Genomic DNA, 21,344 nt, shown 5'->3' with positions numbered 1-21,344 from the left:
TTGATTGTGATACCCCATATTCTTGTACCAGGTGGCATGTCTTTGTTTGTCCTCACCATACCTGCAAAACATCAAGAAAAAGTTAAAAATAACTTAATCAAATTCATAGAAAAACAGTTGCAGAAAGACTTGCCGAGCTACTAGATAAGTCGCTGAATCGCTTTGGCGAGCTGGATCAGGCTCACCGAAAAGATTGGCTCAAAAGTTGCTGCAAGTTGGCGATGGGAAGGCCTTTAGACAAATAGCCAACAACATTCGGCGGACAAGGTTCAGCTTGCCGAAATTTACAGGGCAAAAGGGTTTAGGGGTGCAGACAAAAGACGATCAAGAAGTCTTTCGGTGAGTCGCCGAGTGCCTTCGGAGGCCTCAGGCTTCTCGCCAAAAGTTACAGAACCCAACAACACATAAAACATGAAATTAAAGGCGAGATAGGGACATTAGGCGAACCGCCGAGAAGTTCGGCGAACTCGACCTAGCTCGCCAAACGACCCAACGTGCCTATTTTCAACCCAACTTCTCAAATTCAACCCCTGAAAACAAAATCAAAACATGCACAACTCAAATTCAAACGAAACCCATAACAGCCATTGCCTTGGGATACTCAAACTTCTCCCAATTTTGCCAAATTTGGCCAATTAATAACTTTTGCCCTTAAGACTGACTTCACTCGTTCCATCATTGGGCAACTTACGTCGTTTGGAACAAATACAGGCTACTCAAACTTCACCCAACTAAACTAACCAACATGCAAGCACAACCCCACAAAATTTACTTCAATTTAAAGCACAAAAAAGACGGGATTTCAACAATCAAAACAATACGAGCAAGATTATCAGCTTAAAATAGGCATTCAATCATACTAATCCTATCAGAGAGGCCCAACACACATCAACAACATACTATTGCTTGCACAAGAGTACAAATTACTAAACATAAATGCGGGGTTCGGAAAACCAACCTTAGTTGCCAAATAATAATGACTGAAAAGCTAGGCAGTAATGTAATCCACTTTGAACACAACTCTGACGACTAAAATATTCTTGAAAATGCAAAAATATCAAAAATACTAAATAGGTGCGAGTTTGGGAAGATGAAAAATGAGGTAAAATGAAAGAATTTTAAATTTAAACCTTAGGCCATTTAATAAACCGTCCAGTTCTCGCCCATTTGACGATGTTCGTTGTGATCGCCAACCCACTCAGCGACACGCCGAGTGGTCACTTACCTCATTGAGTGTTACAGGACCCTCAGTTGATTTGGGGGTCCAAACAGCGATATAGATCGCGATCGCCGAACTAGTCAGTGACTCGCCAATAATTTCCTGGGTTCACCGAGTTTTACAGACTTCACTTTAAAGTTGTCTTGAATCCAACGACGGTCTAGGTTGGGATCGCCGACCTCCTCGACGATGCGCCGACTAGAACTTTTGCTTGCCAACCTGCACTTTTCAACAACCTTCCCACTATGACCTACACAAACAACACACCATTATTTCTTAAAGCAAAAATAAAGCGATAAGGGATCTTGGGTTGCCTCCCAAGCAGCGCCTTAGTTAACGTCATGTCACGACGCAAGTCCAATCTCAAACCTTATTTTTAGGGTCGGCCATAGTATCACTAGGCGACCCCTCTTTATGTTGTAGGTAGAGACACGACAACACTTGGTTTATCTGGGCGTCTTGTAGCTGAATGATCATGGAATAAGAGGTTGTCATCTGATTAAGCATTAAAACATTCTCTTTTATGTCATTCAACACTTTATCTTGTTTTTCAATTTTATGTAGAATAAGTGAGAGGACCTTCTCATTTTGTCCACTCTCTTGCTGCTTCATCTTTTGAAACTCGTGAGGGGAAAGGTACTTGTCCTTCCTTTTGGACCTTGATTCCAACTCCATGACCTTCTTGGATAGAACATCCAGTTGAGTCAACAATGCGGCTCGTTCTTGGTTTTTCTCTGTTTCCTTGTTGGCTTTAATCATGCCATCAAGGAGTTAGGCTACGACTTCATAGGGTTGTTGTATTAAACAACCTGTAAAAAGTTGATTAGTAGCACTTCTATTTTTGGGACCAAGACCTCTATAGAAGCATTCCAGTAGCAATCTATGTGGCATTCCATGAGATGGGCATTATTGTAGTAATGCCTTAAATCTTGACCACATCTCATGGATAGTCTCATCCCCCAACTGCTTGAACGTTAGTAGGCTATCCCTAAGATTCAAAAATCACGAAAGAGGGTGGTTCATTAGTCACCATTCACACTCATTTTTCCTGTTTCAACACAAACAAGCAAAACAAAACTAAAAATTAAGTAAGTTTCACTATAACTAACAAGAACACAATTTAACTTAACTAAAAATTCTCAAGTAACACCACTGCCCGGCAGCAGTGCCATTTTGATTTCACGTATCAAGACACTACTTCCAGTTCAAGTGCCAACGATCGTAAGTAGTAATATAACCCAACTAGTGAGTTGGGGTCGAGTCCTAAGGGAGCAGTTCATAATTGAGAATCAATAGAAAAGCATGAAGTGAAATAATTACATTATGATTTGATTTATTGTGTTCTATCTTTTAATGCATGAAGTGAAATAATTACATGTTTTTGAGTTGAATTCATATCAACCCATGATCCATGATTTTTGACTATGAACACATGATGAAGCTTATGAACTATGATTTATGGAAATTATGCATGTTTTATGAAAACAATGTTTATGACTTAAGTAAGCTTATAGATGAAGGTATCTATATGTTCTATGAAGCCTGGCCACATGACATGAATGACCTTCATCTATATGTTCTATGAAGCTTGGCCATATGACATGAATGACATCTAAATTTTTCATCAATGCTTTTGATTATTTTCCTATATTAGGTCTTGATTAGTAAGGTATCCGGATATGCCATCAATGATTATAGACTAAATTTTCTAAAACTATATCATTAGTAGTATGACACTTTAGTATGAAGTTAATGACTATGGGCCTTAGAAAGATATTATGAAAAGATTATGGATGGTGAAAGGTTTTCTCACCCATAGTCTAAGGAGCTACTCTACGATATTTCTAGGTTTGATTAGTAACTTAATAGTACTTTTCCATGGATGATAATACGGATATGATTAATGACTATTCAATGGGATTTTACTTAGCACCGAGTGGAATAGAGGTGATTAGCCATGCCCCATAAACTATGTGTCCCCCATAGGATTTTTCTCATATAGACATTAGCTAGTGGATCCACCTTAGCTCACACTAATGGTCCTTACCATGGCAAGTAGGATACTCTTTTTTTTGATTTGGGAGCAGTAAGCTAGATTCCATGTATAACTCGCATGGTATATATCGATTAATGGTAAACTTATCACGGTAATGAACTAAGGTTACTTTTAAAGTATCTCATAAAGTGTTTTAAAGATGTTAACCTTGCATTGACTATGATTATGACTTATGTTTTCTAACCCTTTATCTTATGATTTAGCTTGGTCATTGCATGTCATGTAAAGTTCTTTTTAGCATGATTTCATAATTTTTATGCATTGTGGTAAAACCTCGGTCTTTGAAAGGGCTAATTGTAGAAAGAACTAAATTAGAAATAGCCAATTTGAGATTAGTCCAAGTTATTCTTAAATTATGAGTTTTTGGTCAACTTCAAACGACCATAACTTTCAGCACATAATGACTTAGGTGGCCCATAAGATATCAAATCGAAGGTCGTTGAGTCCTCTTTCCAACGTCTCTAAGTTTGCTAAATTCTGAGTTCGGATGAGGGATATATGCCCATTTGAGTACATCCTAGCCAGTCAAGGAAATTCATCTGAATTAAGAAGGGGTATTTTGGTCTTCTCCTTACCCCATTAGCCTTAAATGTTTTTTTCACCCAAATAGGGGTCTAAACTGATTAAGATCAGTTTTCACAAATTCCTAAACACGCTTAGATTTTTATAGAGAAGTTCAAGAGGAGAAAAAAAGAAGTTCAAGCGTTCGTTCGAGTTTGAGGATTTTCGCCAAGAACTTGGTTTCTCACTAGGTATGTTAGTTTTCATAATGATGGGTTCGTTCACCCTTACACCAATAGTGAGTTTTCCTTTATGAATTCATTCATAAGATTGAGTATATTGAGAATCTTGTTGAGTTCTTGAGGTTTTATTTCTTCATTCTTGAATATGGAGTTTTGTTGAGTTCTTGAGGTGAGGGTCATGCGTTTGAGGGTTGTTCTTAAGGGATTTTGAGTGGGTTTTCATTTACTTTTTTCGTTATTGTGAATCTAAATGAGTTTGAGAGTAAACCATTCGATTCTAGATGAGTTAGGCATTGAATTGAAGCAAGAAAATTCATCAAAATCTGAGTAGACGGGTGGGGCGCCATGCCAGCATAGCCCCCAAACTATTGTTCAGTAGTTTGGGGCCTAGTGCACCGCGCCACTTAGTGCACCCCAACTACTGTCAGTAGTTTTGGGGCTGCCCCCTTGGGCCACTTGCCAGGGTCGCCAGATCCCTTACCCTTCCGTCTTTCTTTCTGTGTATGTTCCCTTGAATCGTACTTATGTTCTATTCTCAATTTCCACACTTAAATCTTCATTATTCCTTGAGATATCCTATATATCAAAATAATAACTCTTGAATTCACATTTAAAATTCAAGTAAAGATTAAGAGTAAAGTTTGAGGAAGTCTTTTGAGTCATTTTTGAGAAGTCTTTTACAATATTTTAAACTTGTTTTAAGACTTGAGTAAACGAGTATGAGAATGAGAAGAGTTGAGTTTCATGTTTCAAAATTAGTAAAAGGGAACTAAGTATTACCAAGTGTAAACACTTTTTCATTTAAAATGAGAGGAGACCTTGATTTCCAAATGAGTTCATGAGGATTTTGAATATCATCTCTTTTAAGAGAATCTTTTGATTAATTATCTCACATTGAGGAAGAGTTATGTTTTAAACATATGATCATGAGTATATATTATTGGGAGTAGTAGTGAGCATCAATATGGGAATGAGTTCAGACAATTCAAAATCCTCATAAACCATCTATGCGAACATGGTTAAAGGATCATACTTTTTAGATAATTCATTATTGCTTTTAAGCATAGCTTAGTGGATCCACTTAGTTGAGGATGTGCTATACTCCGGTAAGGTATAAGACAGTTCTGGTAGCGTGGGCGAGACAATGTATCATCACATAACTCATACCGATGATTGTCGGTTAGAGAATCTCCCAAATTAGAGTAAATAGTTTATTATTATATGTTTGTATACATTGAGTTATTATCTACTTTTTTAAAACCTTTCTTTATAATGCATCTTTATTGTTGCTTTTATATTGAATTGAGTTGAGTATCATTGAGTTGAGAGGTTAGTATGTTCTTCCTTTTTATCAGTTCAAGCTTATTTCTATGCTTTAGAGTTCCCCTTACATGCTCGTACATTCAATGTACTAACGTCATTTGGCCTGCATCTTTCATGATGCTGGTATTCAAGGTCATCAGTAGGCGCTTCGTTGATACCACTTGCAGTTCCAGATTTGCTTTGGTGAGCCTCCTTGCTTCCAGAGGATTTCCCGTTTATCTTTCAGTTTTGTTAGGATGCCGTGGATCTTGTCCCGACTTCCATCTTAGTATTTTAGAGGCTTCATAGATAGTAGTAGCTGAGAAGTCTTTTTCTTATTTCCCTTGTTGATGTTTTAAAGACTGTGAGTTGAACACTTATGTTCATATGAGTGTATTGAGTTAAATTATTTGAATTACGATATCCTTATGAGTTGAGTTGAGTTTTGATATTTCTATTTCAATTGAGTAAGTCTTTCGCTGAGTAATGAGCCAGGCCAATGGTTCACTTGGGGGACCATCAATGGTTCTCGAGTGCCGGCCACGTCCATGATGTAGGCTCGGGGCATGACCAACTTGGTGTCAAAGCCAAGTTTTCAAGAGTCCTAAGGTGTCTATGAAGTTGTGTCTATAGAGTCCTGGTTATCGGTGTGAAGCACTCCACATTTATAATTAGAAGGCTACGATATTTAGGAAATATCTCACTTCTTTCATACTCTTTTCGTTCGATAGAGTTTAAGTTTATAAAAGTTCCTTTCTAATTCGTGCTTGCGTGTATCTTTCAGATCATGCCTCCAAGGTCATCCTGCTAGGAGAAATGTTGATCCCCAGGATCAAGGGGTCCCCAATGCACCAGAAGTGCAACCCCAAGAAGAGGTCACAAATACGGAGTCCCGAGATGCTATCTGGATATTGAGTCAAATTGTGACCAACCAAGCTGGTCAACATAGAGGGGTTCGTTAGGATGTGGCTGAAACATCCAAGATTTGTGACTTCTTAAGGATGAATCCTTCAGAATTCATTGGGTCAAATGTCACTGAGGATCTGGAGAACTTTGTGGAGTAGTTGTAGAAAGTGTTTGAGGTTATACATGTTGATGATATTGGAGTTAGCTGCATACCAACTAAAGGGTGTGGCGAGGATTTGGTACGACCAAATGGAAGAAGAGCAGGGATGAAGGAGCACAAATTGTGAGCTGGGCTGTGTTCGAAAGTGCCTTCATGGGGCATTTCTTTCCCCGTGAGCTTAGAGAGGCAAAGGTAAGATAATTCCTAACTCTTAAGGAGGAGTCCATGAGTGTGTATGAGTACAGCCTCAAGTTCACTCAACTGTCCCGTTATGCTCTTGAGATGGTTGCTGATATGAGGAGCAGAATGAGTCTGTTTGTGTCTGGGTTTTCTCGTCTGTCATGCAAAGAGGGTAAGACTGTTATGTTGATAGGGTACATGGACATAGTGAGGCTTATGATCCACGTGCAGCAGGTTAAGAAAAACAAATTGAGAGAGACAAGTTGAGAGATAGGGAGGAGTTTCGCAGTAAGAAGGCTAAGACCATAGGTAATGAGTCCGGATAGCAGAAGACCGGATATGCAAACCGGTCATCTTTTCAACAAAAGCCATCTGGACCTGCACCATTAATGTGTCTTATCCTTGGTTAAATATTGTGTTTAAGCTAATATTAATAGAAATAGATTTTGAATTTGTTCACTATTTTGTTTGCATCCTGAGACTTTATCGTGAATTTTTATTTAAGTTCATTATAATATATTTTTGGGATATCGGTTTGATCATGATTATATGATTGTCATTTACTAAGGATAATTTATGTGACTAGATTATTGATCTCTTTGGATGGTTTGAGTATTAATTAATTGTGTGATAACATAGTTTCATTTCTCAAAGTGTGTTGATCTTGATAAAAATAAAAAATAAAAAGGGAGAAAGAAAAAAATAAAAAATTAACTTTTGTCTCGTTATTTTGATATTTGGAAATATTGCATCTTGAATATAGTTTAAATCAATTTTATTGGTCTTTTTCTTCCCTTTTGGTTAAACCTATGTAGATCTTTGTTACTTGTTGCCTTATGCACAAGAATTGTTATTATTTCAAATGATGTGTTTGTTTATTTATTTATTTTTCCATCTATCCTTAAACCTTTTTTTTAATGATTTAGTTTGGTCGGACTAAGTGATTACCTTTCTTTTGGTTGGATTAAATAATTGTTGTCTGATTAATTTACAAGAATTTAGTAGTTTGTATACTACTGTTAGCCTCTTATTTGCTTGGGTACACATATGTGTGGTGAGTACTCATGGACCTCTATCCCCTTTTCATTTTGGTTGTCTGAAACCCATATCTCTTCGAGTTGGCCTCATCCTTGGTCGTGTGATGGAGAAACCGAGAGCAGAAAACTGATATACGTGAAATGGAAGCTGAAATAGAGCTCTTGGAAGGTAGAAACACAGGTGAAAAGAGACTGATATACAATATATATATATATATATAGCTGATATACATTAGTATACATGCTGAATATATGGGTTGAAAAAATGGGCGAACAACCCAATTCTTCAGGCAACAGAGAATTTGGGCAAAAAATGGCCCAAATTTAATTTTTCTTTTTACTCTCAAATTATTTAGTTGTGATCCTTTATGTTTATTGTTTGTTTTTTGTTAACTCTAACGTTAGAATTATCTTTAACTTAGTTAAATTCCCCAAAAGATAAACTAATTTCTTTTGTGTTGGTTTATTTGATTTTATCAACTCTTGTCTTTAGTCAATTAAATCTCTAGTCAAAGTGTTGCTATTTTTAATTGGTTACATTATTTCATGATAGTTTTATTTTTAAAATGATTTAAAGACCTTTTTACTTAGTCATTTTGGCTAAAATTTTATTCACTTCAAAATTATTTTAAATAAAGTCTTTTTGTCAAAAGATTCAAATGTTTTCAGTTTCAAAAAAACAAGTTAGTCAAATATTTTTGGTCAAGTCATCGGATAACCGCATGTTAGCGGCTACTTTAAGTGCTATCACTTCTTAAAGTAGAAATAAGAACCGCTTACCCATTTTCTCTAAATTTTTAAAGGTTTATCTGTCAAGACCTTTTTAAATTAAGTTTTTTTTTTTAATTTCTTTATAAAATTAAGTGGCAAATCTTTTCTTGGTGTTTTTCTTAAATTATTTTATACTTAGAACATTTCAAAAAGTGGTTTTTAAAACGAAAGTAAAATCACAACGTAACATGTGGTACCCAAGTCAGTTGATAGTCACACAAACACAATCACAATTACAATGATATACAAAAACACTTGAAATACAAGTAAATAGAACACCTTCATCGCAAGAGATCGTCAACCATTTATCATTTCACATTCAACCTTTATGTTTTCGTCAATGCATTGTACTAGTTTCATGAAGGAGGTTGTTAACATGCTTACATATCATAACTTGGAACAACCATCACCTAAAACCGGATGACTCTTTTTGGATGTTTCTTCTCACTTATGACCCTATTACCCACAAATTAACACCCCTAGGATAACCCCCAAGAACTCTGCCATCCTAGACAACCATAGGGACGCATTCATCCACCCCGACTCTGTGTCTGAAGGACTATGGATACAACTACTGAAATTCACAAGTATTATGCAATCAAAGACATTTCTAACTGTTGAGTTAAGCCTAGCCTACCTGGACGCCAAAATACTGTTGAATAACTCTAAACTGTAACACCTTGGTATTTGATAGAGCTAAAAATAGAAAGAACTAAATTGGAAAGAGCAAAATCTAAAATTTTGGAAATTATGCATAAGTTATGAGTTTAGGGTCAACTTTAAACGACCGTAACTTTCACTACAGGATGAGTTAGATGGCCCATAAGATATCAAATGAAAGGTCTTGTAATCCTCTTTCCAACGCCTTTGGGTTTGCTAATTTTTGAGCTCGTATGAGGGAGATATGCTCGTTTGAATTCAGACTGTCTAGTTAATGATAGTTACCCGAATTTAAAAGGGGTATTTTGGTCTTTTCCTTACCCAATCAACTTAAAAAGCGAAATTTGGTAATATCTAGGGATCTAAACTGATTTGGTCCAGTTTTACAAACCCAAATTTACGCTAGGGTTTTGAGAGAAATTTAAGAAGAGGAGAAAAAAGAGAAAAGATCATCTTTCGTCAAGTTCTTGAGGATTTTGTTATGGATTCCGCCAAGGGTTTGATCCCTCAGAGGTATGTGAGCTCACATAGCATTGGGTTCATTCACCCACATGCCAATCATATTATTTTTAGCGTAATTTCATCCTAAAAAGTTGAAGGTTTGATGTGTTCTTGAATTTGCTTTCGTTCTTGAATTATGATGGGATTGATGAGTTCTTGAGATAATTGTATCGATTTTTGGAGTTGTTTTTGAGAATATTCTTGTGTACATGTATTGGGTAACTGAATCTAAAGATAAATTGAGAAAAAAGAATCGAATCTAGTCGAATCAGAAAATGAGTTGAAAAATTAATCCTAACGTTCTGGGGGGAGGGTGGCACGGCGCGCCAGCAGTGCGCCAACAAGGGCTGGCGTGGCACGCCAGTAGTGCGCCAAGATTGAATCTCAACTTTAGGGGTTGGCGCGCAGTGCCAACAGTGCGCCCAGGACGTCTGCCCCCACCCGTTTTCCGTCGTTTAGCTCGTCTGAGTCCTTCTAAAGTGTTCTAACACTTCATATTGATTCTAACTACTCTAAATGACTTCTAAACATATAGAAATCATCCATAAACATGAATAATAACCTTTAATCCATAAACACAAATTCAAGGTAGAGCTAAGAGTCAAGTCTTGTGAGTTCTTCGAGTCTTTTACAATTGTTTTAAACTTGTTTTAAGACTTGAGCATTGAGTTGAGTAAAAGTAAGATTAAAGTTCATTTTCTTTAAAATGATATATGGGAACTAAGTATTCCCAAGAGTAAATGTTTTCACATTTAAGATGAGAGGAAACACTGATTTCCAAAAGAACTTTGATCAGTAGTTTTAGTAACATCTATTTTAAGAGAATTTTTTTTGAGTAATACTCTCAAAGCACATAAAAAGTTATGTTTTTTAAACATATGAGCTAGTTACATTTTGGGAGTAGTATTGAGCACCGATATGGGGACGAGTTCAGATAAGTCAAAGTCTCCATAAATGATGTAGCCAACGTAGGTAGAAAGGGTTATACTTTTTAGATAATTCCTTAATGCTTTTCAGCATAGACTAGTGGATCCACTTAGTAGTAGGTTCTATAACCTGACAAAGTATAGGACAGTTCTAGCAGCGTGGCAAGACGATGTATCATCACATAACTTATAGTGATGGTTATCGGTTAGAGAAACTCCCACAAACTTAATTTGTATCTTTATATATATATACAAACAAAGTTTACATTGTATTTTCTAATACATCGAGTTGTTATCTATTGTTTAAAGTTTTTTCTTTATACTGCTTTATATTGACATGAGTTGAGTAGAGTTGAGACGAGGTAAGTTTTTCTTTCAGTTCCAGTTGTCTTGTTTTAGATTTCCCCTCACTTGTTCGTACATTCCATGTACTGACGCCATTTGGCCTGCATCTTTTAAGATACAGGTAACCAGGGTCAACTTCTAGTGCTTCATTGATCAAGTCGAGTTCCAAAATCATTGGTAAGCATCCTTGCTTTCTGGAGGATCCCTTTATTATGTTTTATCATTTAAATTTTGTTAGGATGATCAGGGGTCTTATCCCATCATCCCTCATAGTATTAGAGGCTTCATAGATAGATAGAGACTAGTTCATGAGTGTTTTCATTTTCATTTGTTTATTTTTAGACTTGAGTTGCCACTTTGGCTAGTTGAATGTTTATTTCTAAAACATTCTAAGTTATAATTTGAGTTAAAGTTTACTTTTTATAGTGCTTTTATTATGAGTAAGCCTTCCACTAAGAGTTAAGCCAGGCCAAGGTTTCACTTGGGGCTATCAATGGTTCTCGAGTGCCGGCCACGTTCAGGGTGTAGCCTCGGGGTGTGACAAACTTGGTATTAGAGCACAGAGTTCAAGAGTCCTAGGGTGTATATGAAGTCGTGTCTGTAGAGTCCTAGTTATCGGCGTGAAGCACACCACATCAATAATTATGAGGCTGCAACATTTAGAACTATAGCACTTCATTTATACTTATTTCATGTGATAGAGTTCATCTCTAAAAAGTCTCCTTGTAACTCGTGCTTGCGCGTATCTTTTAGATCATGCCTCTATGAATAGTTGTCAGAGGTTGTCCTGCTAGGAGGAATGTTCAGGATCAATGTGTACCCAATGCACCAGAAGTGCAACCCCAAGGAGAGGTCACTAATGCTGAGTTTCAAGAAGTTATTCGGATATTGAGCCAAGTTGTGACAAACCAAGTTGGGCAACAAAAAGGGAATTGAGAGGATGTGGCTGATACATCAAGGATCCATGAGTTCTTAAGGATGAATCCCCCAAGCTTCACTAGTTCAAGTGTCAGGATCCGAAAAACTTTGTGGAAGAGTTGCAGAAAGTGTTTGAGGTTATGCATGTTGCTCATGTTGAGCGAGTGGAACTAGTCGCATACCAAATGAAAGGTGTTGCTAGAATCTGGTTTGACCAATAGAAGAAGGGTAGAGCAGAGGAGGCACCAATCTTCAGCTGGGTGGTGTTCGAGAGTTCCTTCATGGGGTGTTTCTTTCCCCGTGAGCTAAGAGAGGTAAAGGTAAGAAAAATTCCCCAGTCTTAAGCAGGAATCTATGAGTGTGCATGAGTATAACCTTAAGTTCACCCAACTTTCCTGTTATGCTCCGAAAATGGTTGTTGACATGAGGAGCATGATGAGTTTGTTTGTTGCTGGGTTGTCTCGTCTATCAAGTAAGGAAGGCAAGACAGTTATGCTAATAGGGGATATGGACATAACAAGGCTTATGATCCATGTTCAATAGGTTGAGGAAGATGAGTTGAGGGATAGAGAAGAGTTTTAGAACAAGAAAGCTAAGACAACATGGAATGAGTCCGGGCAGCAGAAGAGTAATACAAACTGGTCATCGTTCCAACATAAGCAAAAGGAATCTGCTCCATCATCTGCTAGTGTACCTGCACCAAGAAACACATGTGGGTTCAATAATCAGAATTCACAAAATTTCAGATCTAGACCTGCACAGTCTTAAGGTCGTTTGGCACAAGGAGGTAATGGGACTCCTGCATATGCTAAGTGTGGTAGGAACCACTTAGGGGTGTGTCGTAATGGCTCCACTGGTTGCTTCAAGTGTGGTCAGAACGATCACTTTATGAAAGAGTGCCCTAAGAACCAGCAAGGTAATGGAAATGGGAGCAATAGAGCCCAATCTTCTTCAGTTGCTCCACCAGATAGAGTTGCACCTAGAGAAGCTACTTCAGGGATCGGCGGAGGGGTAAACCATCTATATGCTATCACTAGTCGCCAAAAGTAAGAGAATTCTTCAGATGTTGTCACTGCTATGATAAAAGTCTTTACTTTTGATGTTTATGATTTGATAGACCCAGGAGAGAGTCTATCTTTTGTGACTCCTTATATTACAATAAATTTTGAGATTCTTCCAGAGCAACTTCTTGAGCCCTTCAGTGTTTCTACACCTGTTGGTGAGTCTATTCTAGCTGAGAGAGTTTATCGTGGTTGTACCATTTCCGTCAATCACAAGGACACCATGGATGACTTCGCTGAGTTAGATATGGTAGATTTTGATGTCATTCTATTTATGGACTGGGTTCATGCCTGTTATGCCTCAGTTAATTGTAGAACTCGAGTAGTTAAGTTTTAGTTTCCTAATGAGCCAGTTATTGAGTGGATGAGTAGTTCAACAGTGCCTAAGGATCGTTTTATTTCATACCTTCAGGCCAAAAAGTTAGTTTCCAAGGGGTGCATCTATCACTTAGTTCGAGTTAATGACTCTATTGTTGAATCACCACCTATTTAGTCAGTTCCAGTCATTAGTGAGTTTCCAGAAGTCTTTCAAAATGATCTTCCTGGAGTCCCTAATGCGTCCACAAATTGAACTCATTTAGGGCTATATTTTAATAGAAATTATGTCCTCAAATGCTTATTTTATCTCAATATATATCTGATGAAAAACCTTAAGTTTCAGGTATTTAAAGTTTGAAGGAAAGCATGGATAGTACGTCGCAAAAAAGAACGAAAAGGTTTAAAAGAACGAAGAAATGAAGGCCTCAGGATCGCCGACTCCACTTGGTGAGTCGCGAAAGGGTCTTACTTTGCCTTCTGTTCTAGTGTGCTGAGCCCCGAAGGAAAGGATCAAGTCGGTGAAAAAAGGGAGTAGTCGGCGCATCACCGAGAAGTTCCGCGAAACAGTACCATATCGCCCAATCACCCAGAGCACGACAATGCGGAAGGTTGGTGCAAGACGGCGATGAACTACACCAAAGGGAGAATCGCCGAGTTGATCAGTGATTTCGACTAATGACTCCGAATGATCCGCTGCAACACAAATTTGTGAAAACAATAAATACTAGTTAGAGTTGTAGTTTTAAGTGTCGAACAATTAGTATAATTTTCATATAGAATAGTACTTTTTGATATTTTTGCTCTAAGTTTGAGAGGGGTTTGAAGAGTTAAAGATCAAAAGGTTTCATCTTCAAGATTTGGGTTTGGGTCTCTTGGATTCTTTAATTTTGGCCTGTATCAAGACTTAAATCTTCATACCCAGTTGAATGCGAGCTCAATTTGGTATAAATTTCTATCTCTTATACATGTGTGGCTAAAAACTCCAATTCTTGGGGTGTGATTTAGCGAATATGGGTTAAGACAATTGTTGGGTCTTGCTTGCTGATAGTTTAATTGTAGTTTAATTGTGATTTCGTTTAGTAGTTGTGGATGAATTTAATGAATTTGTAGTTGCAAATACAAGTTTATTTATTTGTTTTCGTCTTGCTCGAGAGATAGGTCGTAAAACTAAAACTACTAAATTGATGGCCGGTGGGAATGGGTCAACATGAGGTTCAACTCGAGAGAGTTAATCCTAGTCTCATTCCCACACACTCAGCTCGAGAGAGTGAGTGGGTTAAGGCATCAGCTGGTCTTCATGTGGCAAGTGGGTGTTCGAGAGGAACACATTTGAAACGGGGTAAGTTGCTCGAGAGAGAGTTTATCCCCTTTAAAGTTTATCCTAGTCACAATTATTCTATGAATCTTTTATCGAAAGCATGTACCCAATAATCTAGCTTAACCCGTATTCCCGTCACAACCCAAGGATCCCCTCTCATTACTTAGAAATCCTTGTTTATTTTGTTGTTTTTACTTACTAGTGACAAAACTCCATTGTTAATTGACACTCTTGTGTCACCTTTTAATTTACAATGTTTTTAATCGTTAATGTCTTTAGCTACGACTAGTTAGAACTAAATTTTATTTTTCTATTAATTTTCAAAACCACTCTCTTGGGAACGATATCAACCCTTGGTTGGGTTACTAAATTATTGTACGATCGTAGACACTTGCATCGGAAGTTGTGTATTGATTACGCAAACATCAAAATGGCGTTGCTGCCGGGGACTTGTGTTTTTTGGGAATTCTTAGTTATGTAGAATTTTTTATTCTTCTTAGTTTTAGCTTTACTAATCTAAATTGTAGTTTTGTTTTGCTTGTTTGAATATCGAAGCAAGGAAATAGAATGGATGATCATTATGGGTACCACACAGACCATCCCCTCATGAAACTATTGAACCTCAAGGAAAACCTCCTGACATTCAAACAAGCAGGGAATGAGACAATTCAAGAAATGTGGCTGAAGTTTCAATTAGTGCTACAACCATGCCCATCTCATGGAATGTCTGACAAGATGCTGTTGGAGTGCTTCTATCGGGGTATTGGATCTGAAAATAGGAGCATAGCCAATCAACTTTTCGAGGGTGGTATTCTCCACCAACCTTACAAAGCCGTCGCAACACTCTTTGATGGTATGGTTGAAACCAACAAAGAGGCCCAAAAGAAACACGAGTGGGATGCACTAGTGGCTCAAGTAGACGTTCTGTCCAAACAAGTCATGGGGTTGGAATCACAAGCCATGGAAAAGAAAAAATAACTTCGTTCTTCGAGAATGTACACACGGGAAGAAGCATGAGGATGTGCAAACGGACAATGCTCTTTCTCTCATTCAACAAAAACTTGAAGAGCAAGACAAGAAATTAAATGAGATGAAGGACAACATTAAAATGCTGAATAAAACGTCTACCTCAAACTCCAAGACTATTCAGCTGCAGGATGCTCAAATCACCCATTTGATGACAGGTCGCTATCCATCGTTCGCCAAGGATTCGCCCTAACTACACCATGGCTGACTCCGAGGATGAAGAATAGTTGTTGACTTGCATCGTGTCGCGATGTTAACTAAGGCGCAGTTTGGGAGGCAACCCAAAACGCTTTATCATTTTGTATTTGCATACTGATAAAATAACGGTATATTGTTTGTACAGGTTGAAGTGTAGAAAAGTGTTCAAAACACTGTATAGTGGCGAATAACAAGTCCAATCACCGATTCGCCGAAGAGGTCGGTGAACCCAACCTATCCGCCTTTTTGACTCAAAGATATCTTCAAGTTGGGACCTGTCAAACTTGACGAACTGTTGAAATTATTGGCGCATCGCCGACTCTGTCGGCGATCTCGATGGAGACCGTCGTTTGGATTCCCAAGCTTACTCGAAAGCTCTGTAGGAATAGGCGAGGCAAGTGATTATCGAGCGACTCGCCAAAATACTCCGCGACTACAACTTATATCGCCGAGTGGTTTGGATCTGAGCGGCTTGTGAGACAAAAGGTTTAAAATTCTCAACACGGTTCACTTTGATACATCTTCATGCCTCCAACTGCACCTTTGCACATTAATCTTTACATAAACCTACATTAACTAAGTATTTTAGCATCGATTTATGCTCGGAAATTAGATTGCATTCCTAGTTATTCAACTCTCAATTGGTTATCGCAAAAGGGGGTTGTGCTTGCATGAGTTGGGTCTTGCTTAAGTTTAACTCTTTGCATAGTTAAAGTAGGATGGTTGTAAAGCATTTGAGTAAGTGGGTTGAAAATAGGCACGTTGGGTTGCTTAGAAAAGTTGTGTAGAGCTCGTTGAACCACTCAGTGATCAACTTAACATCCCCACCTCGCCTTCTTTTTAATGCTACAATTGTTGAAGGTCTACAACCCGAAGCAACATCGACAACTACACCCAAAGTCGCAAGAAGAACCATGCTGCCCCGACAGATGAAACAACTGCTTAAAAAGGATTATCCTTTGCCTCCCTCTCTGTTTTTCTCTATTTGTATTTTCAGATGTTTGTTATTCGCATTTGAGGGAAAATGTTTTTATTTGTGGTGAGGTGAGGACCACCTTTATGTGCCACTCATGATTCATGTTTAGCGTTTATATTTGGGCTGTTCTATTTAAAATTGTGTAAATACTGCTTTTCTGTGGATGTTTGAGCTTGTGGCTTCTTTTTTATTTTGAATTGCAAAATGATTTTGACCTTTTCGAAAATTTTTGAATTTTTCGCACATCTTCACCACCCTTTATATGCTCATGAATGTGGCTCTTCCTTGGTAAATTTGAGTCTCGGTTTCGACCAATACCGATGAGTTGAATAGTGCTTACAATCGAATGAACATGAATGTACAGCTACGATGAGACCAAATGAAGTTGCATAGACAATATGTGAACTCTTTGCATCTCGTTGTGATTAGCCATTTATCAAATCAATTATCTTATGATGACCGTTGCACACTAGAAAAAGTGTGAAGTCTTGTTTGACTTAAGTGTCGATGCCTTGTGTGATAAGCTTACCTGGAACCATGCATGACAACACCTAGAATTTGCCCTGTTGGTCTGGTTGACTAAGTAAGGCTTTCTCTTGATATGATCTTAGGCAACTTCGAAGAGTGTGAACCAATTTGACATATACCTCTTTTGTGACCTACCTTGTAAGCGTGTGATTCTCTCTTGAACACCCTTTGAGCCTTAGCCTTCTTTGGAAGAAACTTGAGGAAAACTAGACATTTCTTAATCCATTACCTATAATCCTCTTGAATTGTGGTTAGTTGAATAGCCAACTTAGGCCAAAAGCCTAAGTTGGGGGTGTGGTGAAAAGATAAGGGCAAATCAAGAAGTTCAAGGAAAGTCTCCTCTTACCCATGGTTTTAAGAAAATGGAACCCCTCCATAGATTAAAAAAAAAAAAAAAAGAGAAAGAAAAAGAAAAAGAATGAAAAAGAAAGTTGTGGAATAAAGTACAAAAGAGATCGGGTTCCCAAACAATCCATGGAAAGTGAATAATAGGATGACTTATGAGCACTAAAGAGAATGATGAAGGAAAAGGAAAGGAAGTGTTGTGAGAACCACATTTCATGAGGATGAAAGTCACTAAGCCTAAATGACCATACCTTTACACTCAACCCCGTTACAAGCCTTGTTAAGACCTTTGTGATCTTGAGAAAGTCGAAACAAATGTTGATTGGAAAATATGGGCAAACCTATGGGTGAAAGCATGCATGTTGTTCATCTTTGTGAGTGTGAGCGTTGTATATGATTCCTAAACTTTAAATTAATTATACCTTTGCGTGTGAAAATGGAATCATCATTTGTGTGAGGGCATTTGAAGGCTTTTGCTAACCTGAACTTGCATTTGAAGTAAGTATTGTGAGCTTGAGAATCTTTGGTAATGGTGTGTCACAACTTGAATCTTTGAGTACACAATTGATCCTTGCATAAGTAAATTGAATCTTGTTATGTGCATTCATGATTGAGTCTTATGTAACACTGTTCGAGACACCTTTTCTGAATGGATGAACTTGAGTTTTACTTGAGGACAAACAAAAGTTTAAGTTGGGGGTGTTGATAGTCCATAAATTGGACTCATTTAGGGCTACATTTTAATAGAAATTGTGTCCTCAAATGCTTATTTTATCTCAATATCTAATGAAAACCCTTAAATTTCAGGTATTTGAAGTTTGATGGAAAGCATGCACACTACGTCGCAAAAAGGAACGAAAAGGCTGAAAAGAATGAAGAAATGAAGGCCTGAGGATCGCCGAGTCTACTTGGCGAGTCGTTGAAGGGTCTTACTTCACCTTTTATTCCAGTGTGCTGAGCCATGAAGGAAAGGATCAAGTCAACAGAAAAAGGGAGCAGTCGGCGCGTCGCCGAGAAGTTTTGCGAAGCAGTACTATGTCGCCCAATGACCTAGAGCACGACAATGTTGAAGGCTGGTGCAAGACGGCCATGAACTACACCAAAGGGAGAATCACCAAGTTGATAGGCGATTCCAACTAACGACTCTGAATGATCCATTGCAACACAAATTTGTGAAAACTATAAATACTAGTTAAAGTTGTAGTTTTAAGTGTCGAACAATTATTATAATTTTCATATAGAATAGTACTTTTTAATATTTTTTCTCTATGTTTGAGAGGGTTTTGAAGACTTCAGGATCCAAAGGGTTTCATCTTTAAGATTTGGGTTTGGATCTCTTGGATTCTTCAATTTTGGCATGTATCAAGACTTAAATCTTTATACCCAATTGAATGCGAACTCAATTTGGTATAAATTTCTTTCCCTTATACATGTGTGGCTAAAAACCCCAATTCTTGGGGTGTGATTTAGCAAATATGGGTTAAGACAATTGTTGGGTCTTGCTTGCTAATAGTTTAATTGTAGTTTAATTGTGATTTCGTTTAGTAGTTGTGGATGAATTTGTAGTTGCAAATACAAGTTTATTTATGTGTTTTCGTCTTGCTCGAGAGAGAGGTCGTAAAACTAAAACTACTAAATTGATGGCCAGTGGGAGTGGGTAAACATGAGGTTCAGCTCGAGAGAGTGAATCCTAGTCTCATTCCCACACACTCAGCTCGAGAGAGTGAGTGGGTTAACGTAGGCTGGTCTTCATGCGGCAAGTGGGTGTCCAAGAGGAACACATTTGAAACGGGGTAAGTTGCTCGAGAGAGAGCTTATCCCCTTAAAGTTTAGCCTAATCACAATTATTCTATGAATCTTCTATCGAAAGCATGTACCCAATAATCTAGCTTAACCCGTATTCCCATCACATTCCAAGGATCCCTTCTCATTACTTAGAAATCCTTGTTTATTTTGTTGGTTTTAGTTACTAGTGACAAAACTCCATTGTTAATTGACACTTTTGTGTCCCTATTTAATTTACAATATTTTTAATCGTTAATGTCTTTAGCTACAACTAGTTAGAACTAAATTTTATTTTTCTATTAATTCTCAAAACCACTCTCTTGGGAACGATCCCAACCCTTGGTTGGGTTACTAAACTATTGTACGATCGTAGATACTTGCATCGGAAATTATGCCTTGATTACGCAAACATTAGTCCATCTTAGAGAGAAATAGACTTCGGTATAGATATTCTTCCTGATACTCATCCTATCTCTATTCCGCCATATAGAATGTCTCCAGTAGATTGAAAGAGTTAAAAGAGCAGTTGCAAGATCTTCTTAAGAAAAATTTTATTCGACCAAGTGTCTCACCTTGGGGTGCTCCGATCTTATTTGTGAGAAATAAAGATGGTTCTCTTAGAATGTTTATAGATTATTATCAGTTGAACAAGGTTACTATCGAGAATAAGTATCCTTTTTCGAGAATTGATGATCTCTTTGATCAACTTCAGGGTGCCACTTGTTTTTCTAAGATAGACCTCAGATCTGGCTATCATCAGTTGAGAGTAAGAGAAAGTGATATCCCTAAGACAACTTTCATGATCTGTTATGGTCATTATGAGTTCCTTGTTATGTCCTTTGGATTAACTAGTGCTCATGTAACGTTCATGGACCTTATGAACGAAGTATTTAAGCCTTATTTAGATATGTTTGTTATCGTATTCATTGATGACATTCTAATCTATTTGAGAAATAAGGAAGATCATGCTAGTCATCTTAGAATAGTTCTCCAAACTCTAAGGGATAAGGAGTTATATGCTAAATTCTTTAAGTGTGAATTTTGGCTTGAGTCTTTGGCATTCTTAGGCCATATTGTTTCCTTTATGGAATTCGAGTTGACACTCAAAAGATAGAGGTAGTGTAGAACTGGCCTAGACCCACGTCTCCAACCGATTTTAGGAGTTTCTTGGGATTGACTGGTTATTATAGAAGGTTTGTCGAGGGGTTTCATCTATTTCATCCCCATTGACCAAGTTCTCAGAAAATTGTTAAGTTTCAATGGTCTGAAGCTTGTGAGAAAAGCTTTCAGGAATTGAAGAAGCGGTTGACTACTGCCCCAGTATTGACCTTACCAGAAGGTATGCAAGGTTTTGTGGTAAATTGTGATGTGTCTCGAGTTGGATTAAGTTGTGTATTAAGGCATTATGGCATTGTTATAGCTTATAGCTTATGCCTCCATACAACTTAAGATTCACGAGAGGAACTACCCAACCCATGACCTAGAGTTGGCTGAGGTAGCATTCGCCTTGAAAATATGGCGTCACTATCTTTATGGTGTTCATGTAGATATGTTCACCGATCACAAGAGTCTTAAGTATGTGTTTAGCCAGAAAGAGATAAATCTCAGATAGAGGAGGTGGTTGGAGTTACTCAAGAATTATGGCATGAGTATTCTCTACCACCCAAGTAAAGCTATTGTTGTTGTTGATGCTCTAAGCAAGTTGTCTATGGGTAGTACTTCCCATGTTAAGGAAGACAAGAAAGAGTTAGCAAAAGATGTGCATAGACTTGCACGATTAGGAGTTCGACTAATGGATTCCAACAAAGGAGGAATAGTGGTGACTAATGGGACTGAATCATCATTAGTGTCTGAAGTGAAAGAGAAACAAGATCAAGATCCTATTTTGCTTAAATTGAAGGCAGATGTTCATAAGCAAAAAGTGATGGCTTTTGAACAAAGGGAGATGGTGTATTAAGGTACCAAGTTAGATTGTGTGTGCCAAGGGTGGATGAAATCCAAGAGAGGATCATGGAGGAAGCTCATAGCTCCAGATATTCTATCCATCCGGGTTCCACAAAGATGT

The sequence above is a fragment of the Solanum verrucosum genome, unplaced genomic scaffold, assembly GCF_900185275.1.
Source record: "Solanum verrucosum unplaced genomic scaffold, falcon-dt-bn FXZP01000159.1, whole genome shotgun sequence".
Taxonomy (NCBI): Eukaryota; Viridiplantae; Streptophyta; class Magnoliopsida; order Solanales; family Solanaceae; genus Solanum; species Solanum verrucosum.
Note: the sequence above shows the minus strand (reverse complement) of the source record.